General features: G+C 41.4%; 29 non-coding genes across 29 annotated transcripts; all 29 read left to right on the top strand.

The window, feature by feature from the left end:
* The first annotated feature begins 73 nt into the window (after positions 1-73).
* trnal-uaa (transfer RNA leucine (anticodon UAA)) lies at positions 74-156 on the top strand. The gene has a single exon. It is a non-coding gene; the product is annotated as a tRNA-Leu (tRNA).
* Positions 157-450: 294 nt separating this feature from the next.
* Positions 451-533, top strand: trnal-uaa (transfer RNA leucine (anticodon UAA)). Its single transcript has one exon. It is a non-coding gene; the product is annotated as a tRNA-Leu (tRNA).
* A 105-nt stretch (positions 534-638) lies between these two features.
* trnal-uaa (transfer RNA leucine (anticodon UAA)) lies at positions 639-721 on the top strand. The gene has a single exon. It is a non-coding gene; the product is annotated as a tRNA-Leu (tRNA).
* Positions 722-6,098: 5,377 nt separating this feature from the next.
* Positions 6,099-6,181, top strand: trnal-uaa (transfer RNA leucine (anticodon UAA)). The gene has a single exon. It is a non-coding gene; the product is annotated as a tRNA-Leu (tRNA).
* A 125-nt stretch (positions 6,182-6,306) lies between these two features.
* On the top strand, positions 6,307-6,389 carry trnal-uaa (transfer RNA leucine (anticodon UAA)). The gene has a single exon. It is a non-coding gene; the product is annotated as a tRNA-Leu (tRNA).
* Positions 6,390-6,494: 105 nt separating this feature from the next.
* trnal-uaa (transfer RNA leucine (anticodon UAA)) lies at positions 6,495-6,577 on the top strand. The gene has a single exon. It is a non-coding gene; the product is annotated as a tRNA-Leu (tRNA).
* A 487-nt stretch (positions 6,578-7,064) lies between these two features.
* trnal-uaa (transfer RNA leucine (anticodon UAA)) lies at positions 7,065-7,147 on the top strand. The gene has a single exon. It is a non-coding gene; the product is annotated as a tRNA-Leu (tRNA).
* Positions 7,148-7,631: 484 nt separating this feature from the next.
* Positions 7,632-7,714, top strand: trnal-uaa (transfer RNA leucine (anticodon UAA)). Its single transcript has one exon. It is a non-coding gene; the product is annotated as a tRNA-Leu (tRNA).
* Positions 7,715-7,819: 105 nt separating this feature from the next.
* On the top strand, positions 7,820-7,902 carry trnal-uaa (transfer RNA leucine (anticodon UAA)). Its single transcript has one exon. It is a non-coding gene; the product is annotated as a tRNA-Leu (tRNA).
* Positions 7,903-8,007: 105 nt separating this feature from the next.
* Positions 8,008-8,090, top strand: trnal-uaa (transfer RNA leucine (anticodon UAA)). Its single transcript has one exon. It is a non-coding gene; the product is annotated as a tRNA-Leu (tRNA).
* A 105-nt stretch (positions 8,091-8,195) lies between these two features.
* On the top strand, positions 8,196-8,278 carry trnal-uaa (transfer RNA leucine (anticodon UAA)). Its single transcript has one exon. It is a non-coding gene; the product is annotated as a tRNA-Leu (tRNA).
* A 105-nt stretch (positions 8,279-8,383) lies between these two features.
* On the top strand, positions 8,384-8,466 carry trnal-uaa (transfer RNA leucine (anticodon UAA)). Its single transcript has one exon. It is a non-coding gene; the product is annotated as a tRNA-Leu (tRNA).
* A 106-nt stretch (positions 8,467-8,572) lies between these two features.
* On the top strand, positions 8,573-8,655 carry trnal-uaa (transfer RNA leucine (anticodon UAA)). The gene has a single exon. It is a non-coding gene; the product is annotated as a tRNA-Leu (tRNA).
* Positions 8,656-8,760: 105 nt separating this feature from the next.
* On the top strand, positions 8,761-8,843 carry trnal-uaa (transfer RNA leucine (anticodon UAA)). The gene has a single exon. It is a non-coding gene; the product is annotated as a tRNA-Leu (tRNA).
* A 294-nt stretch (positions 8,844-9,137) lies between these two features.
* On the top strand, positions 9,138-9,220 carry trnal-uaa (transfer RNA leucine (anticodon UAA)). Its single transcript has one exon. It is a non-coding gene; the product is annotated as a tRNA-Leu (tRNA).
* A 105-nt stretch (positions 9,221-9,325) lies between these two features.
* On the top strand, positions 9,326-9,408 carry trnal-uaa (transfer RNA leucine (anticodon UAA)). The gene has a single exon. It is a non-coding gene; the product is annotated as a tRNA-Leu (tRNA).
* A 293-nt stretch (positions 9,409-9,701) lies between these two features.
* On the top strand, positions 9,702-9,784 carry trnal-uaa (transfer RNA leucine (anticodon UAA)). Its single transcript has one exon. It is a non-coding gene; the product is annotated as a tRNA-Leu (tRNA).
* Positions 9,785-9,896: 112 nt separating this feature from the next.
* trnal-uaa (transfer RNA leucine (anticodon UAA)) lies at positions 9,897-9,979 on the top strand. The gene has a single exon. It is a non-coding gene; the product is annotated as a tRNA-Leu (tRNA).
* Positions 9,980-10,084: 105 nt separating this feature from the next.
* trnal-uaa (transfer RNA leucine (anticodon UAA)) lies at positions 10,085-10,167 on the top strand. Its single transcript has one exon. It is a non-coding gene; the product is annotated as a tRNA-Leu (tRNA).
* A 487-nt stretch (positions 10,168-10,654) lies between these two features.
* trnal-uaa (transfer RNA leucine (anticodon UAA)) lies at positions 10,655-10,737 on the top strand. Its single transcript has one exon. It is a non-coding gene; the product is annotated as a tRNA-Leu (tRNA).
* A 484-nt stretch (positions 10,738-11,221) lies between these two features.
* trnal-uaa (transfer RNA leucine (anticodon UAA)) lies at positions 11,222-11,304 on the top strand. Its single transcript has one exon. It is a non-coding gene; the product is annotated as a tRNA-Leu (tRNA).
* Positions 11,305-11,409: 105 nt separating this feature from the next.
* On the top strand, positions 11,410-11,492 carry trnal-uaa (transfer RNA leucine (anticodon UAA)). The gene has a single exon. It is a non-coding gene; the product is annotated as a tRNA-Leu (tRNA).
* A 105-nt stretch (positions 11,493-11,597) lies between these two features.
* Positions 11,598-11,680, top strand: trnal-uaa (transfer RNA leucine (anticodon UAA)). The gene has a single exon. It is a non-coding gene; the product is annotated as a tRNA-Leu (tRNA).
* A 105-nt stretch (positions 11,681-11,785) lies between these two features.
* trnal-uaa (transfer RNA leucine (anticodon UAA)) lies at positions 11,786-11,868 on the top strand. The gene has a single exon. It is a non-coding gene; the product is annotated as a tRNA-Leu (tRNA).
* Positions 11,869-11,973: 105 nt separating this feature from the next.
* Positions 11,974-12,056, top strand: trnal-uaa (transfer RNA leucine (anticodon UAA)). The gene has a single exon. It is a non-coding gene; the product is annotated as a tRNA-Leu (tRNA).
* A 106-nt stretch (positions 12,057-12,162) lies between these two features.
* On the top strand, positions 12,163-12,245 carry trnal-uaa (transfer RNA leucine (anticodon UAA)). The gene has a single exon. It is a non-coding gene; the product is annotated as a tRNA-Leu (tRNA).
* A 105-nt stretch (positions 12,246-12,350) lies between these two features.
* On the top strand, positions 12,351-12,433 carry trnal-uaa (transfer RNA leucine (anticodon UAA)). The gene has a single exon. It is a non-coding gene; the product is annotated as a tRNA-Leu (tRNA).
* A 294-nt stretch (positions 12,434-12,727) lies between these two features.
* On the top strand, positions 12,728-12,810 carry trnal-uaa (transfer RNA leucine (anticodon UAA)). The gene has a single exon. It is a non-coding gene; the product is annotated as a tRNA-Leu (tRNA).
* A 105-nt stretch (positions 12,811-12,915) lies between these two features.
* Positions 12,916-12,998, top strand: trnal-uaa (transfer RNA leucine (anticodon UAA)). Its single transcript has one exon. It is a non-coding gene; the product is annotated as a tRNA-Leu (tRNA).
* The last annotated feature ends 2,366 nt before the right edge of the window (positions 12,999-15,364 follow it).

Raw genomic sequence — 15,364 nt, 5'->3', positions numbered from 1 at the left:
AATGGGACTTACATTAGAGAGCGGCAAGTTCAAATTTGAATGCATGTTACAATATCAAAAGTGCCCTCACTTGACCAGGATGGCCGAGTAGTTAAGGCGTTGGACTTAAGATCCAATGGACGAATGTCCTCGTGGGTTCAAACCCCACGCCTGGTAATTAAAGTGTGTTTTTTAAGCACTAATTAAGCAATGGGAATTCTGTTGGTGAGCGGAAAGTTCAAATGTGAATGTATGTTACAATCACAAAAACGTCCTCTCTTGACCAGGATGGCCGAGTGGTTAAGGCGTTGGACTTAAGATCCAATGGACGAATGTCCTCGTGGGTTCAGACCTCACTCCTTGTAATTCAATTGTGGTTCTTAAGTACAAATTAAGCAATGGGATTTACATGAGCGAGCGGTAAGTTCAAAGGTGAATGCCTGTTACAATAACAAAGACCATACTCACTTGACCAGGATGGCCGAGTGGTTAAGGCGTTGGACTTAAGATCCAATGGACGAATGTCCTCGTGGGTTCAAACCCCACTCCTGGTAATTAAAGTGTGTTTTTTAAGCACAAATTAAGCAATGGGACTTACATTAGAGAGCGGCAAGTTCAAATTTGAATGCATGTTACAATATCAAAAGGGCCCTCACTTGACCAGGATGGCCGAGTGGTTAAGGCTTTGGACTTAAGATCCAATGGACGAATGTCCTCGTGGGTTCAAACCCCACTCCTGGTAATTAAAGTGTGTTTTTTAAGCACTAATTAAGCAATGGGAATTCCGTTGGTGAGCGGAAAGTTCAAATGTGAATGTATGTTACAATCACGAAAACCTCCTCACTTGACCAGGATGGCGAGTGGTTAAGGCGTTGGACTTAAGATCCAATGGACGAATGTCCTCGTGGGTTCAGACCTCACTCCTTGTGTTATGGGTATGGGTGTGTTTTTGTGTGGTTCTGTCTTCTCTTGTAGGTGGCCGCAGAGATGGGGGACACCTGACTCCAATTAGGAGGCAGCGATATATGTCGTGGTTTCATGCAATGGAGGGAGGACGGAGAGTTGACATCATCTCCGGCTGGCCTCCGCTTGCCTCGCTTCTAGATTGTATTGTTGTCAGCATTTGGAATTTTGTAAACCCCTAGATTGTTTAATAAATTTAGTTTTTTATATTAAATCCGTGTTGTGGTGATCCCATCTTTGTTGCGGTCTCCAGCGGGCCGTAACAAATTGGGGGCTCGTCGTTAAAACCCGCGTTTGGTAATTAGAAGCACCTGTTGGTATTTTCAACAGCTCAGCTGTTTGCAGGAGAACGTGCTGACAGATCAATTGGTTAGTACTGCTCTTTGTCAATTGTGCATCGCAATTGTTTTTCCACTCATGAGAGAAGTGAGGTGAGTTAGGTGAGTTTAACTTTAACCTAACCTACGTTTGTAATGCGATATTGAAATGCTGTGAAGTTAGACTTTAGGCTACTCTTGTTTGGCATTTGTTTGTTTGACTGATAAAGGCAGTTAGGATTTGTGGTCGTTGTACATGTTTGAAGGTTGTTTATAATAACTTTTGTGTGTGGTATATGTGCATTGTTTGTAGTCTCTGTTTGTGGGAGATTATAGCGAGGTTAAATTGGTTGTCTTCTCATATTGTTGACTTTTCCCTTGTTAGGCTTAAGCAACGCATGCGTTGACTCTTTATTATTTTAGTTTGTTATTTTTGTGCTGACGCTGGGCTGAGGGCACTGCCGCTTTATCAGTCTCTCTCTGGTTTATCCGAGAGAGGTCTGTACTGACGGTATTAGAGTGCTTTAAGTCACTTAGCTCTTGGTGGAAGCATGAAGTTTAGGGTTGAGGTAGTGTTGTGTGTAGGTAGTGGGGGAAGTCACTAAATGTGAGAGGTTTGAAAAGTTGAAACTGATGTTTTAGAGGTTGACAATTGTGCTCTTTAAGATGACTTCGTTGTTAGATGAGTTTTTTTGAGCGTCCGACTGAGGAGAGCTTTAATAAGCTTTCTAAAAAACAGTTATTAGAAGTAGCAGAAAATTATAAAATCAGCCTTTCCACTAAGGAAAAGAGTTTGAAGGAGGGAGTGGGAATTGTTATTAAAGCTGCTCTTATTGATTTGGGTATTCTTGTGTCTGAATCAGGGAGATCTTTAAGTGTCACTGGAGATCAAGCACAAAAGGATGTTCCTGTTCATACACCCCTATCCTTGTCGTTTGAAGAGCAGAAGGAGTTGTTGCTCTTGGAAATAGAGAAGAGTAGAATCAGTCAAGAAGTTGAGTTGCGTAAATTAGATATTGAAGCTCAAAGGTTTGCTTTGATTAAAGAGGGTATGTTGGGAGACCACTCTGAGAGTTTGCAGGCCCCAATAGTTAGTTCAGCTCCAAAAGCTTTTGAAGTTTCTCGTTCCCTTAACCTCATGCCAAAATTTGATGAGAACGATTTAGATACTTTTTTTTACTCTGTTTGAGCGTTTGTCAGATCTTATGGGATGGAAAGATTGTGAAAGAACGCTACTTTTACAGTGCGTGTTTTGTGGAAAAGCTCAAAAAGCCTACTCGACTCTTAGTGTCCGCGACAGTCAAGTTTATAGTAGGGTGAAAGACGTGGTGTTAAAGGCATACGAGTTGGTTCCAGAAGCTTACAGGCAACGGTTTCGGACTTTACGAAAAGGTATGCAGCAGTCTTTTACAGAGTTTGCAAGAGAGTTAAGGATTCAGTTTGATCGTTGGTGCTCTGTGTCACAGGCAGATGATTTTGAGTCTCTTTATGAATTGTTACTGTTGGAACAGTTTAAAAACACCTTACCTGAAAATGTGGTTGTTTTCATAACTGAGCGTAATGTTCAGAATGCAGAGGCCGCTGCTGTCCTTGCTGATGAATATGTTTTGATTCACAGAGACGTAAAAAAGAATAATTGGCGTCGTTTAAATGGCTCTGTGGAAAGTGCTCCTATGGAGAATCCTTCCTTTTTGCCTGGCAATGTGAAACTTGAGAAAAAGCAGAGAAGTTTGGTTGATAAAAGTGATCAGTGTGCTTATTGTTTGAATAAAGGACATTGGAAAAAAGACTGCCCAGCTCTTAAAGCAAAAATGAACCGGTCAAAATCTGAACCAAAATCTGCTCTTGCAGCGTCTTCAGTTATCGAATTGGTTGATGTTTCTGGTGATGATTTGGCCTGTGTTCAGGGAAGTTTTGTGTTGGGTAAGGAAGAAAAGTTGAGCTATGCTCCTTTCATTACAGACGGCTTTGTGTCTCTGGTTGGAAGTGATGAAAGTCCCTGTTAAAATTCTCAGAGATACTGGCGCTTCGGAGACCTACATTTTAGAGTCTGTTTTATCTTTTTCTGAGCATTCCAGTACTGGAAATGAGGTGTTAATAAAAGGAATTGGGCTACATGTTTTGCCTGTTCCATTACACACTATTGTACTTGAATCAGACTTGGTCACTGGTCCGGTTGTGGTAGGTGTGAGACCTTCTCTGCCAGTGGAGGGCATTTCTGTTATTCTTGGTAATAATTTGGCTGGAGGGCGTGTCTGGAGGGATGTGCCACCTCCTCCTATTGTAACAGGTTCTCCTTCCTTACCAGCACAAGCTGATATTGATCAACAGTTTTCGGAAGTGTTTGCGACTTGTGCTGTTACTCGGGCAATGAGCAAAAATGTGTCTGACATTCAGAGTCTAGAGAAGTCTGATTGTGAAAAAAAGAGAATGATTCCTGGTCTTTCGTATCTCTTCCCTTCTGTTTCTCAGCAGGATTTGGTGGTGGCGCAACAAGAGGATTCCACCTTAAAGGAAATGTTTTCTGCCACGTTGTCCGCTGAAGAGATGGAGAGTGCAGCTAGTGGCTGTTTTATTGAGGATGGGATCCTGTTAAGGAAATGGCTGTCTGGTAGTGAAGTACCCTTGGGTGAGCCCTGTATTCAGGTGGTTGTACCAATGTCTCTTCGAGATACTGTGTTAAGTACTGCACATGGCGACATTGCAGGTCATTTTGGAGTTAATAAAACTTATAATCGTCTGTTGCATTACTTTTATTGGCCTCGTCTAAAAAGAGATGTGAGGAAGTATATTAAAACTTGTGAAACCTGTCAGCTTACAGGAAAACCTAACCAGGGTCTAAAACCAGCTCCACTGTATCCAATACCAGCGATTGAACCACCATTTCATCATCTGATTATAGATTGTGTGGGTCCATTACCCCCTTCTAAATCAGGTAACGCTTATCTGCTTACAGTAATGTGCCAGAGTACTAGATATCCTGCTGCCTATCCTCTTCGTTCAATCACTACTTGTGCAATTGTTAAAGCTTTGACACAATTTATTTCTGTGTTTGGGATTCCTAAGGTTGTTCAAAGCGACCAGGGATCAAATTTTACTTCTCATATGTTTCAGGAAGTTTTGCGGCAGCTTGGTGTGAAGTGCAACCATTCTACTGCTTATCACCCACAGAGCCAGGGAGCTCTGGAACGCTTCCACCAGACACTGAAGTCTTTGCTTTGGGCATACTGTGTGGAATTAAAGCGTGACTGGGAGGATGGTTTACCCTGGTTGTTGTTGGCTGCTCGGGAGGTGGTTCAGGATAGTCTAGGTTTTAGTCCAAATGAGTTGGTCTTTGGTTATAAAGTGCGTGGACCTTTGGCTGTTCTTCATGATGGACTGAAACAGGGGCCTGACCCACCTCAGAGTTTGTTACAGTATGTTGATGGTTTTAGACGACGTTTACTCTTAGCTGGTCAAATGGCCAAAGACAACTTGTTAAACAAACAAAAGAAGATGAAGCGTTTGTTTGATCGATGCACAGAGACTCGTGTGTTTTGTTCAGGTGATCAGGTGTTGGCCCTGTTACCTCTTCCTGCTTCTCCTTTCTGTGCCAAGTTTTCAGGTCCGTATACAGTGGTACGTCAAGTTTGTGACGAGAATTACTTGATCTCGACACCTGAACGGAGAAGACGCACACAATTGTGCCATGTTAATTTGTTAAAACCCTTTCATTCTCGTTTGCTAGTGTCAGAGAAGGCTCCTGTCGCGGTGGCGGCAGCTTCATCTGTGGAGGTTGTTGAGGATGTTAAAGTACCTGAGGATTGCATCCTGCAGCCCCGGCTTAAAAACTCTGAAACGCTAAATAACTTGAAGGGTTTTGTGCAGCATTTGTCCTTACATGAGAGAGCTGAGTTACTGTCTTTGATTTCGGATTTTTCTACGTTGTTTTCAGATTCACCTTCACGCACACATTTGATAGAGCACGATATAGATGTTGGTGATGCAAAACCAATACGCCAGCGGTTTTATCGTGTCTCTTTGGATAAACAACAGCATATTGAGTCTGAAATTAAGTATATGGTTGAAAATGGCATAACCAAACCTTCATTTTCAAGTTGGGCATCACCTTGTTTACTGGTGGAGCATGTACTGGCTGATGCCTTATCTCGTGCCCCGTGTGAGTTTTTGCAGCTAATTTTTTTGTTCTTTTTTCTGTCTTCACTTATTGTGACCGTGGCTTTTCCTGGGCATCGGGAGTTGCTGGTTCGAGTTGCAGAGGGGGATCAGATTAAGAAAGACCATACTGGGTTTGTTGTGGGTTAATGATTTTGGGTTAAGTGGTTATGTTTTTCATAATTTTTATTAATTAATTTAATAATTAAAAAATAATTTTCTCATGTTTTAGAGGTCCTTGGTAAGGATCCTCTCTCTTAAGAGGGGAGGTGTTATGGGTATGGGTGTGTTTTTGTGTGGTTCTGTCTTCTCTTGTAGGTGGCCGCAGAGATGGGGGACACCTGACTCCAATTAGGAGGCAGCGATATATGTCGTGGTTTCATGCAATGGAGGGAGGACGGAGAGTTGACATCATCTCCGGCTGGCCTCCGCTTGCCTCGCTTCTAGATTGTATTGTTGTCAGCATTTGGAATTTTGTAAACCCCTAGATTGTTTAATAAATTTAGTTTTTTATATTAAATCCGTGTTGTGGTGATCCCATCTTTGTTGCGGTCTCGAGCGGGCCGTAACACCTTGTAATTCAATTGTGGTTTTTAAGTACAAATTAAGCAATGGGAATTACATTAGCGAGCGGTAAGTTCAAAGGTGAATGCCTGTTACAATAACAAAGACCATAGTCACTTGACCAGGATGGCCGAGTGGTTAAGGCGTTGGACCTAAGGTCCAATGGACGAATGTCCTCGTGGGTTCAAACCCCACTCCTGGTAATAAAAGTGTGATTTTTTTTTTTTTTTTTTTTTTTTTAAGCACATATTAAGGAATGGGAATAAACTTAGCGAGCGGAAAGATCAAATGTGAATCCATGTTATAATAACAAAGACTCCTTCACTTGACCAGGATGGCCGAGTGGTTAAGGCGTTGGACTTAAGATCCAATGGACAAATGTCCTCGTGGGTTCAAACCCCACTCCTGGTAATTAAAGTGTGTTTTTTAAGCACTAATTAAGCAATGGGACTTACATTAGAGAGCGGCAAGTTCAAATTTGAATGCATGTTACAATATCAAAAGTGCCCTCACTTGACCAGGATGGCCGAGTGGTTAAGGCGTTGGACTTAAGATCCAATGGACGAATGTCCTCGTGGGTTCAAACCCCACTCCTGGTAATTAAAGTGTGTTTTTTAAGCACTAATTAAGCAATGGGAATTCCGTTGGTCAGCGGAAAGTTCAAATGTGAATGTATGTATGTTACAATCACAAATACCTCCTCACTTGACCAGGATGGCCGAGTGTTTAAGGCGTTGGACTTAAGATCCAATGGACGAATGTCCTCGTGGGTTCAGACCTCACTCCTTGTAATTCAATTGTGGTTCTTAAGTACAAATTAAGCAATGGGAATTACATTAGCGAGCGGTAAGTTCAAAGGTGAATGCCTGTTACAATAACAAAGACCATAGTCACTTGACCAGGATGGCCGAGTGGTTAAGGCGTTGGACTTAAGATCCAATGGACAAATGTCCTCGTGGGTTCAGACCTCACTCCTTGTAATTCAATTGTGATTTTTAAGCAATAATTAAGCAATGGGAATTACATTAGAGAGCGGAAAGTTCAAATATGAATGCCCGTTACAATAACAAACTTTATCCTCAATTGACCAGGATGGCCGAGTGGTTAAGGCGTTAGACTTAAGATCCAATGGACAAATGTCCTCGTGGGTTCAAACCCCACTCCTGGTAATTAAATTGTGTTTTTTAAGTACAAATTAAGCAATGGGACTTACATTAGAGAGCGGCAAGTTCAAATTTGAATGCATGTTACAATATCAAAAGGGCCCTCACTTGACCAGGATGGCCGAGTGGTTAAGGCTTTGGACTTACGATCCAATGGACGAATGTCCTCGTGGGTTCAGACCTCACTCCTTGTAATTCAATTGTGGTTTTTAAGTACAAATTAAGCAATGGGAATTACATTAGCGAGCGGTAAGTTCAAAGGTGAATGCCTGTTACAATAACAAAGACCATACTCACTTGACCAGGAAGGCCGAGTGGTTGAGGCGTTGGACTTACGATCCAATGGACGAATGTCCTTGTTGGCTCAAACCCCACTCCTGTTTTTTTTAATTTGTGTTTTTTAAGCACTAATTAAGCAATGGGAATTCGGTTAGTGAGCGGATAGTTCAAATGTGAATGTATGTTACAATATCAAAAGGGTCCTCACTTGACCAGGATGGCCGAGTGGTTAAGGCGTTGGACTTAAGATCCAATGGACAAATGTCCTCGTGGGTTCAAACCCCACTCCTGGTAATTAAAGTGTGTTTTTTAAGCACAAATTAAGCAATGGGACTTACATTAGAGAGCGGCAAGTTCAAATTTGAATGCATGTTACAATATCAAAAGTGCCCTCAGTTGACCAGGATGGCCGAGTGGTTAAGGCGTTGGACTTAAGATCCAATGGACAAATGTCTTCGTGGGTTCAAACCCCACTCCTGGTAATTAAAGTGTGTTTTTTAAGCACAAATTAAGCAATGGGACTTACATTAGAGAGCGGCAAGTTCAAATTTGAATGCATGTTACAATATCAAAAGTGCCCTCAGTTGACCAGGATGGCCGAGTGGTTAAGGCGTTGGACTTAAGATCCAATGGACGAATGCCCTCTTGGGTTCAAACCCCACTCCTGGTAATTAAAGTGTGTCTTTTAAGCACTAATTAAGCAATGGGAATTCTGTTGGTGAGCGGAAAGTTCAAATGTGAATGTATGTTACAATCACAAGAACGTCCTCTCTTGACCAGGATGGCCGAGTGGTTAAGGCGTTGGACCTAAGGTCCAATGGACGAATGTCCTCGTGGGTTCAAACCCCACTCCTGGTAATAAAAGTGTGATTTTTAAGCACATATTAAGGAATGGGAATAAACTTAGCGAGCGGAAAGATCAAATGTGAATGCATGTTATAATAACAAAGACTCCTTCACTTGACCAGGATGGCCGAGTGGTTAAGGCGTTGGACTTAAGATCCAATGGACAAATGTCTTCGTGGGTTCAAACCCCACTCCTGGTAATTCAATTGTGGTTTTTAAGTACAAATTAAGCAATGGGAATTACATTAGCGAGCGGTAAGTTCAAAGGTGAATGCCTGTTACAATAACAAAGACCATAGTCACTTGACCAGGATGCCCGAGTGGTTAAGGCGTTGGACCTAAGGTCCAATGGACGAATGTCCTCGTGGGTTCAAACCCCACTCCTGGTAATAAAAGTGTGATTTTTAAGCACATATTAAGGAATGGGAATAAACTTAGCGAGCGGAAAGATCAAATGTGAATGCATGTTATAATAACAAAGACTCCTTCACTTGACCAGGATGGCCGAGTGGTTAAGGCGTTGGACTTAAGATCCAATGGACAAATGTCCTCGTGGGTTCAAACCCCACTCCTGGTAATTAAAGTGTGTTTTTTAAGCACAAATTAAGCAATGGGACTTACATTAGAGAGCGGCAATTTCAAATTTGAATGCATGTTACAATATCAAAAGTACCCTCACTTGACCAGGATGGCCGAGTGGTTAAGGCGTTGGACTTAAGATCCAATGGACGAATGTCCTCGTGGGTTCAGACCTCACTCCTTGTAATTCAATTGTGGTTCTTAAGTACAAATTAAGCAATGGGAATTACATGAGCGAGCGGTAAGTTCAAAGGTGAATGCCTGTTACAATAACAAAGCCCATACTCACTTGATCAGGATGGCCGAGTGGTTAAGGCGTTGGACTTAAGATCCAATGGACGAATGTCCTCGTGGGTTCAAACCCCACTCCTGGTAATTTAAGTGTGTTTTTTAAGCACAAATTAAGCAATGGGACTTACATTAGAGAGCGGCAAGTTCAAATTTGAATGCATGTTACAATATCAAAAGGGCCCTCCCTTGACCAGGATGGCCGAGTGGTTAAGGCGTTGGACTTAAGATCCAATGGACGAATGTCCTCGTGGGTTCAAACCCCACTCCTGGTAATTAAAGTGTGTTTTTTAAGCACTAATTAAGCAATGGGAATTCCGTTGGTGAGCGGAAAGTTCAAATGTGAATGTATGTTACAATCACGAAAACCTCCTCACTTGACCAGGATGGCGAGTGGTTAAGGCGTTGGACTTAAGATCCAATGGACGAATGTCCTCGTGGGTTCAGACCTCACTCCTTGTAATTCAATTGTGGTTCTTAAGTACAAATTAAGCAATGGGAATTACATGAGCGAGCGGTAAGTTCAAAGGTGAATGCCTGTTACAATAACAAAGACCATAGTCACTTGACCAGGATGGCCGAGTGGTTAAGGCGTTGGACCTAAGGTCCAATGGACGAATGTCCTCGTGGGTTCAAACCCCACTCCTGGTAATAAAAGTGTGATTTTTTTTTTTTAAGCACATATTAAGGAATGGGAATAAACTTAGCGAGCGGAAAGATCAAATGTGAATCCATGTTATAATAACAAAGACTCCTTCACTTGACCAGGATGGCCGAGTGGTTAAGGCGTTGGACTTAAGATCCAATGGACAAATGTCCTCGTGGGTTCAAACCCCACTCCTGGTAATTAAAGTGTGTTTTTTAAGCACTAATTAAGCAATGGGACTTACATTAGAGAGCGGCAAGTTCAAATTTGAATGCAAGTTACAATATCAAAAATGCCCTCACTTGACCAGGATGGCCGAGTGGTTAAGGCGTTGGACTTAAGATCCAATGGACGAATGTCCTCGTGGGTTCAAACCCCACTCCTGGTAATTAAAGTGTGTTTTTTAAGCACTAATTAAGCAATGGGAATTCCGTTGGTCAGCGGAAAGTTCAAATGTGAATGTATGTATGTTACAATCACAAATACCTCCTCACTTGACCAGGATGGCCGAGTGTTTAAGGCGTTGGACTTAAGATCCAATGGACGAATGTCCTCGTGGGTTCAGACCTCACTCCTTGTAATTCAATTGTGGTTCTTAAGTACAAATTAAGCAATGGGAATTACATTAGCGAGCGGTAAGTTCAAAGGTGAATGCCTGTTACAATAACAAAGACCATAGTCACTTGACCAGGATGGCCGAGTGGTTAAGGCGTTGGACTTAAGATCCAATGGACAAATGTCCTCGTGGGTTCAGACCTCACTCCTTGTAATTCAATTGTGATTTTTAAGCAATAATTAAGCAATGGGAATTACATTAGAGAGCGGAAAGTTCAAATATGAATGCCCGTTACAATAACAAACTTTATCCTCAATTGACCAGGATGGCCGAGTGGTTAAGGCGTTAGACTTAAGATCCAATGGACAAATGTCCTCGTGGGTTCAAACCCCACTCCTGGTAATTAAATTGTGTTTTTTAAGTACAAATTAAGCAATGGGACTTACATTAGAGAGCGGCAAGTTCAAATTTGAATGCATGTTACAATATCAAAAGGGCCCTCACTTGACCAGGATGGCCGAGTGGTTAAGGCTTTGGACTTACGATCCAATGGACGAATGTCCTCGTGGGTTCAGACCTCACTCCTTGTAATTCAATTGTGGTTTTTAAGTACAAATTAAGCAATGGGAATTACATTAGCGAGCGGTAAGTTCAAAGGTGAATGCCTGTTACAATAACAAAGACCATACTCACTTGACCAGGAAGGCCGAGTGGTTGAGGCGTTGGACTTACGATCCAATGGACGAATGTCCTTGTTGGCTCAAACCCCACTCCTGTTTTTTTTAATTTGTGTTTTTTAAGCACTAATTAAGCAATGGGAATTCGGTTAGTGAGCGGATAGTTCAAATGTGAATGTATGTTACAATATCAAAAGGGTCCTCACTTGACCAGGATGGCCGAGTGGTTAAGGCGTTGGACTTAAGATCCAATGGACAAATGTCCTCGTGGGTTCAAACCCCACTCCTGGTAATTAAAGTGTGTTTTTTAAGCACAAATTAAGCAATGGGACTTACATTAGAGAGCGGCAAGTTCAAATTTGAATGCATGTTACAATATCAAAAGTGCCCTCAGTTGACCAGGATGGCCGAGTGGTTAAGGCGTTGGACTTAAGATCCAATGGACAAATGTCTTCGTGGGTTCAAACCCCACTCCTGGTAATTAAAGTGTGTTTTTTAAGCACAAATTAAGCAATGGGACTTACATTAGAGAGCGGCAAGTTCAAATTTGAATGCATGTTACAATATCAAAAGTGCCCTCAGTTGACCAGGATGGCCGAGTGGTTAAGGCGTTGGACTTAAGATCCAATGGACGAATGCCCTCTTGGGTTCAAACCCCACTCCTGGTAATTAAAGTGTGTCTTTTAAGCACTAATTAAGCAATGGGAATTCTGTTGGTGAGCGGAAAGTTCAAATGTGAATGTATGTTACAATCACAAGAACGTCCTCTCTTGACCAGGATGGCCGAGTGGTTAAGGCGTTGGACCTAAGGTCCAATGGACGAATGTCCTCGTGGGTTCAAACCCCACTCCTGGTAATAAAAGTGTGATTTTTAAGCACATATTAAGGAATGGGAATAAACTTAGCGAGCGGAAAGATCAAATGTGAATGCATGTTATAATAACAAAGACTCCTTCACTTGACCAGGATGGCCGAGTGGTTAAGGCGTTGGACTTAAGATCCAATGGACAAATGTCTTCGTGGGTTCAAACCCCACTCCTGGTAATTCAATTGTGGTTTTTAAGTACAAATTAAGCAATGGGAATTACATTAGCGAGCGGTAAGTTCAAAGGTGAATGCCTGTTACAATAACAAAGACCATAGTCACTTGACCAGGATGCCCGAGTGGTTAAGGCGTTGGACCTAAGGTCCAATGGACGAATGTCCTCGTGGGTTCAAACCCCACTCCTGGTAATAAAAGTGTGATTTTTAAGCACATATTAAGGAATGGGAATAAACTTAGCGAGCGGAAAGATCAAATGTGAATGCATGTTATAATAACAAAGACTCCTTCACTTGACCAGGATGGCCGAGTGGTTAAGGCGTTGGACTTAAGATCCAATGGACAAATGTCCTCGTGGGTTCAAACCCCACTCCTGGTAATTAAAGTGTGTTTTTTAAGCACAAATTAAGCAATGGGACTTACATTAGAGAGCGGCAATTTCAAATTTGAATGCATGTTACAATATCAAAAGTACCCTCACTTGACCAGGATGGCCGAGTGGTTAAGGCGTTGGACTTAAGATCCAATGGACGAATGTCCTCGTGGGTTCAGACCTCACTCCTTGTAATTCAATTGTGGTTCTTAAGTACAAATTAAGCAATGGGAATTACATGAGCGAGCGGTAAGTTCAAAGGTGAATGCCTGTTACAATAACAAAGCCCATACTCACTTGATCAGGATGGCCGAGTGGTTAAGGCGTTGGACTTAAGATCCAATGGACGAATGTCCTCGTGGGTTCAAACCCCACTCCTGGTAATTTAAGTGTGTTTTTTAAGCACAAATTAAGCAATGGGACTTACATTAGAGAGCGGCAAGTTCAAATTTGAATGCATGTTACAATATCAAAAGGGCCCTCACTTGACCAGGATGGCCGAGTGGTTAAGGCGTTGGACTTAAGATCCAATGGACGAATGTCCTCGTGGGTTCAAACCCCACTCCTGGTAATTAAAGTGTGTTTTTTAAGCACTAATTAAGCAATGGGAATTCCGTTGGTGAGCGGAAAGTTCAAATGTGAATGTATGTTACAATCACGAAAACCTCCTCACTTGACCAGGATGGCGAGTGGTTAAGGCGTTGGACTTAAGATCCAATGGACGAATGTCCTCGTGGGTTCAGACCTCACTCCTTGTAATTCAATTGTGGTTTTTAAGTACAAATTAAGCAATGGGAATTACATTAGCGAGCGGTAAGTTCAAAGGTGAATGCCTGTTACAATAACAAAGACCTCACTCCTTGTAATTCAATTGTGGTTTTTAAGTACAAATTAAGCAATGGGAATTACATTAGCGAGCGGTAAGTTCAAAGGTGAATGCCTGTTACAATAACAAAGACCATAGTCACTTGACCAGGATGGCCGAGTAGTTAAGGCGTTGGACTTAAGATCCAATGGACGAATGTCCTCGTGGGTTCAGACCTCACTCCTTGTAATTAAAGTGTGATTTTTAAGCAATAATTAAGCAATGGGAATTACATAAGAGAGCGGAAAGTTCAAATATGAATGCCCGTTACAATAACAAACTTTATCCTCAATTGACCAGGATGGCCGAGTGGTTAAGGCGTTAGACTCAGAGGTGGGTAGTAACGAATTACATTTACTTCGTTACATTTACTTGCGTACATTTTTTGGGTAACTTGTACTTTTAGAGTATATTTAAAAATGGGTACTTTTACTTTTACTCAAGTACATTTCTTGTGAAAAAACTGTACTTTTACTTCGTTACATTCGGTGGCGTTCCTCCGCTACTGTCAATGATGATAGTTAATTATATATTTTAAAATAAGTTATGAATTGTTCGCAAGTCTCACGAAACGTTGGAGAGGCTGCTTCGCGAGAGGTGGATACGCATCACCCGCATAAAATTAGCGCGCGTTTAGTCAGAAGATGATGGCCGAAGCAGAGGGAGATGTGTGAGCTACGGCAGATCACCCGTACGTGGCTTCAAGTTCAGCCTGTTTTCAGTCAAAGATGTCAAAAAGAACAGTTTCATAATGTAATGCATGCTGTGTGCACCAATATGAACGGACATCTCAGCATACATTAATTCCAGCTCCAACCTGAGAAAACAGCGGTAAGTGTAACAATGATGCCTATATTTTAACACTATTAATGGTAAATTGGAAACTATGGGCACTTTTCCTTTATTGTAATACTATTTCACACACTGTCCGAGTGTTTTCCTCATATGCTCTCTTGTGCAAGCATTGACAAATCGTTTGAATCCTCCGAACACACGTCCACAAACAAACGTTCACATCTGCACATTTACATATCTTTTTTTTTCTCATGAAACGAGCAACCTCATTGGCAAAATGTACGTTACCTGTGACATTTTTGCAAACCACAAAATACGTACCAATAAACTGCAGTTTCCAACAGAAATGAACACTATCAGAAAAACTGCATTTTTTAGTCTATGGTTTGTAAACTAAAACATTTTGAATTTTGCGTCACAGCTCCATGTTCTGCTTTTCTGATTCACCAGATTTGCTCGATAGCTCAGCTGATACAGATTTGTATTTGCAATGTGAAAAGCTTGAGAGCGAACCCGGTGAAGAACGAGTCATGATAAAAGAGCTCAAAGACGAGTTCTAAACACAAGCTAAAAATACATGGACACAATTTTATTTTTGTCATATTTGCTATTGTTACCACTTTCGGGTAGGTTTAGTGTGGGTGTAGGCTACGTTAAAAACACAACGTAACAAAACATGTCAGATTCACGCAAATCTGTTCTGGAAAAATATAAGCTTTTAGCGCCACCCAGTGGACATTTCACTTTGAAACTGTCGCAATATGTACGTATTGGTACATATTTTGTGGTTTGCAAAAACGTTGCCATAGGTACTGATGAGATCAGGCTAAAAACGAAACAAATTGAATAGCCTAATGTAACATCTTGCATTTATACACATATCCGGACAGACAACAGTCTGCAGTGTATATATACATTTAAAAATGGGACTTTATTTTTAAGAATGCATATACTTATAAAAGTATAAGAGCAAAGTATGTTTTAAAAAGAGCTGTGGTTAGCCCAGCACACCATTAATTTACACTGTTTAACCATTAAACACACACACACACACACACACACACACACACACACACACACACACATATATATATATATATATAGCTCTCTAAGTCTGAAATTCAGGGTTTTTGGATCTTATCAATCAGATCGAAAGTAACTAGTAACTAAGTACTTGAGTAGTTTTTTCATCTAATACTTTTTTACTCTTACTCAAGTAACTATTACGATTGTTACTTTTACTTTTACTTGAGTAAATATTTCCGTAAGTACTTGTA

This window comes from Pseudorasbora parva, chromosome 10 (genome assembly GCF_024679245.1).
Source record: "Pseudorasbora parva isolate DD20220531a chromosome 10, ASM2467924v1, whole genome shotgun sequence".
Classification (NCBI taxonomy): Eukaryota; Metazoa; Chordata; class Actinopteri; order Cypriniformes; family Gobionidae; genus Pseudorasbora; species Pseudorasbora parva.
This window is presented reverse-complemented; position numbering and strand designations above follow the sequence as displayed.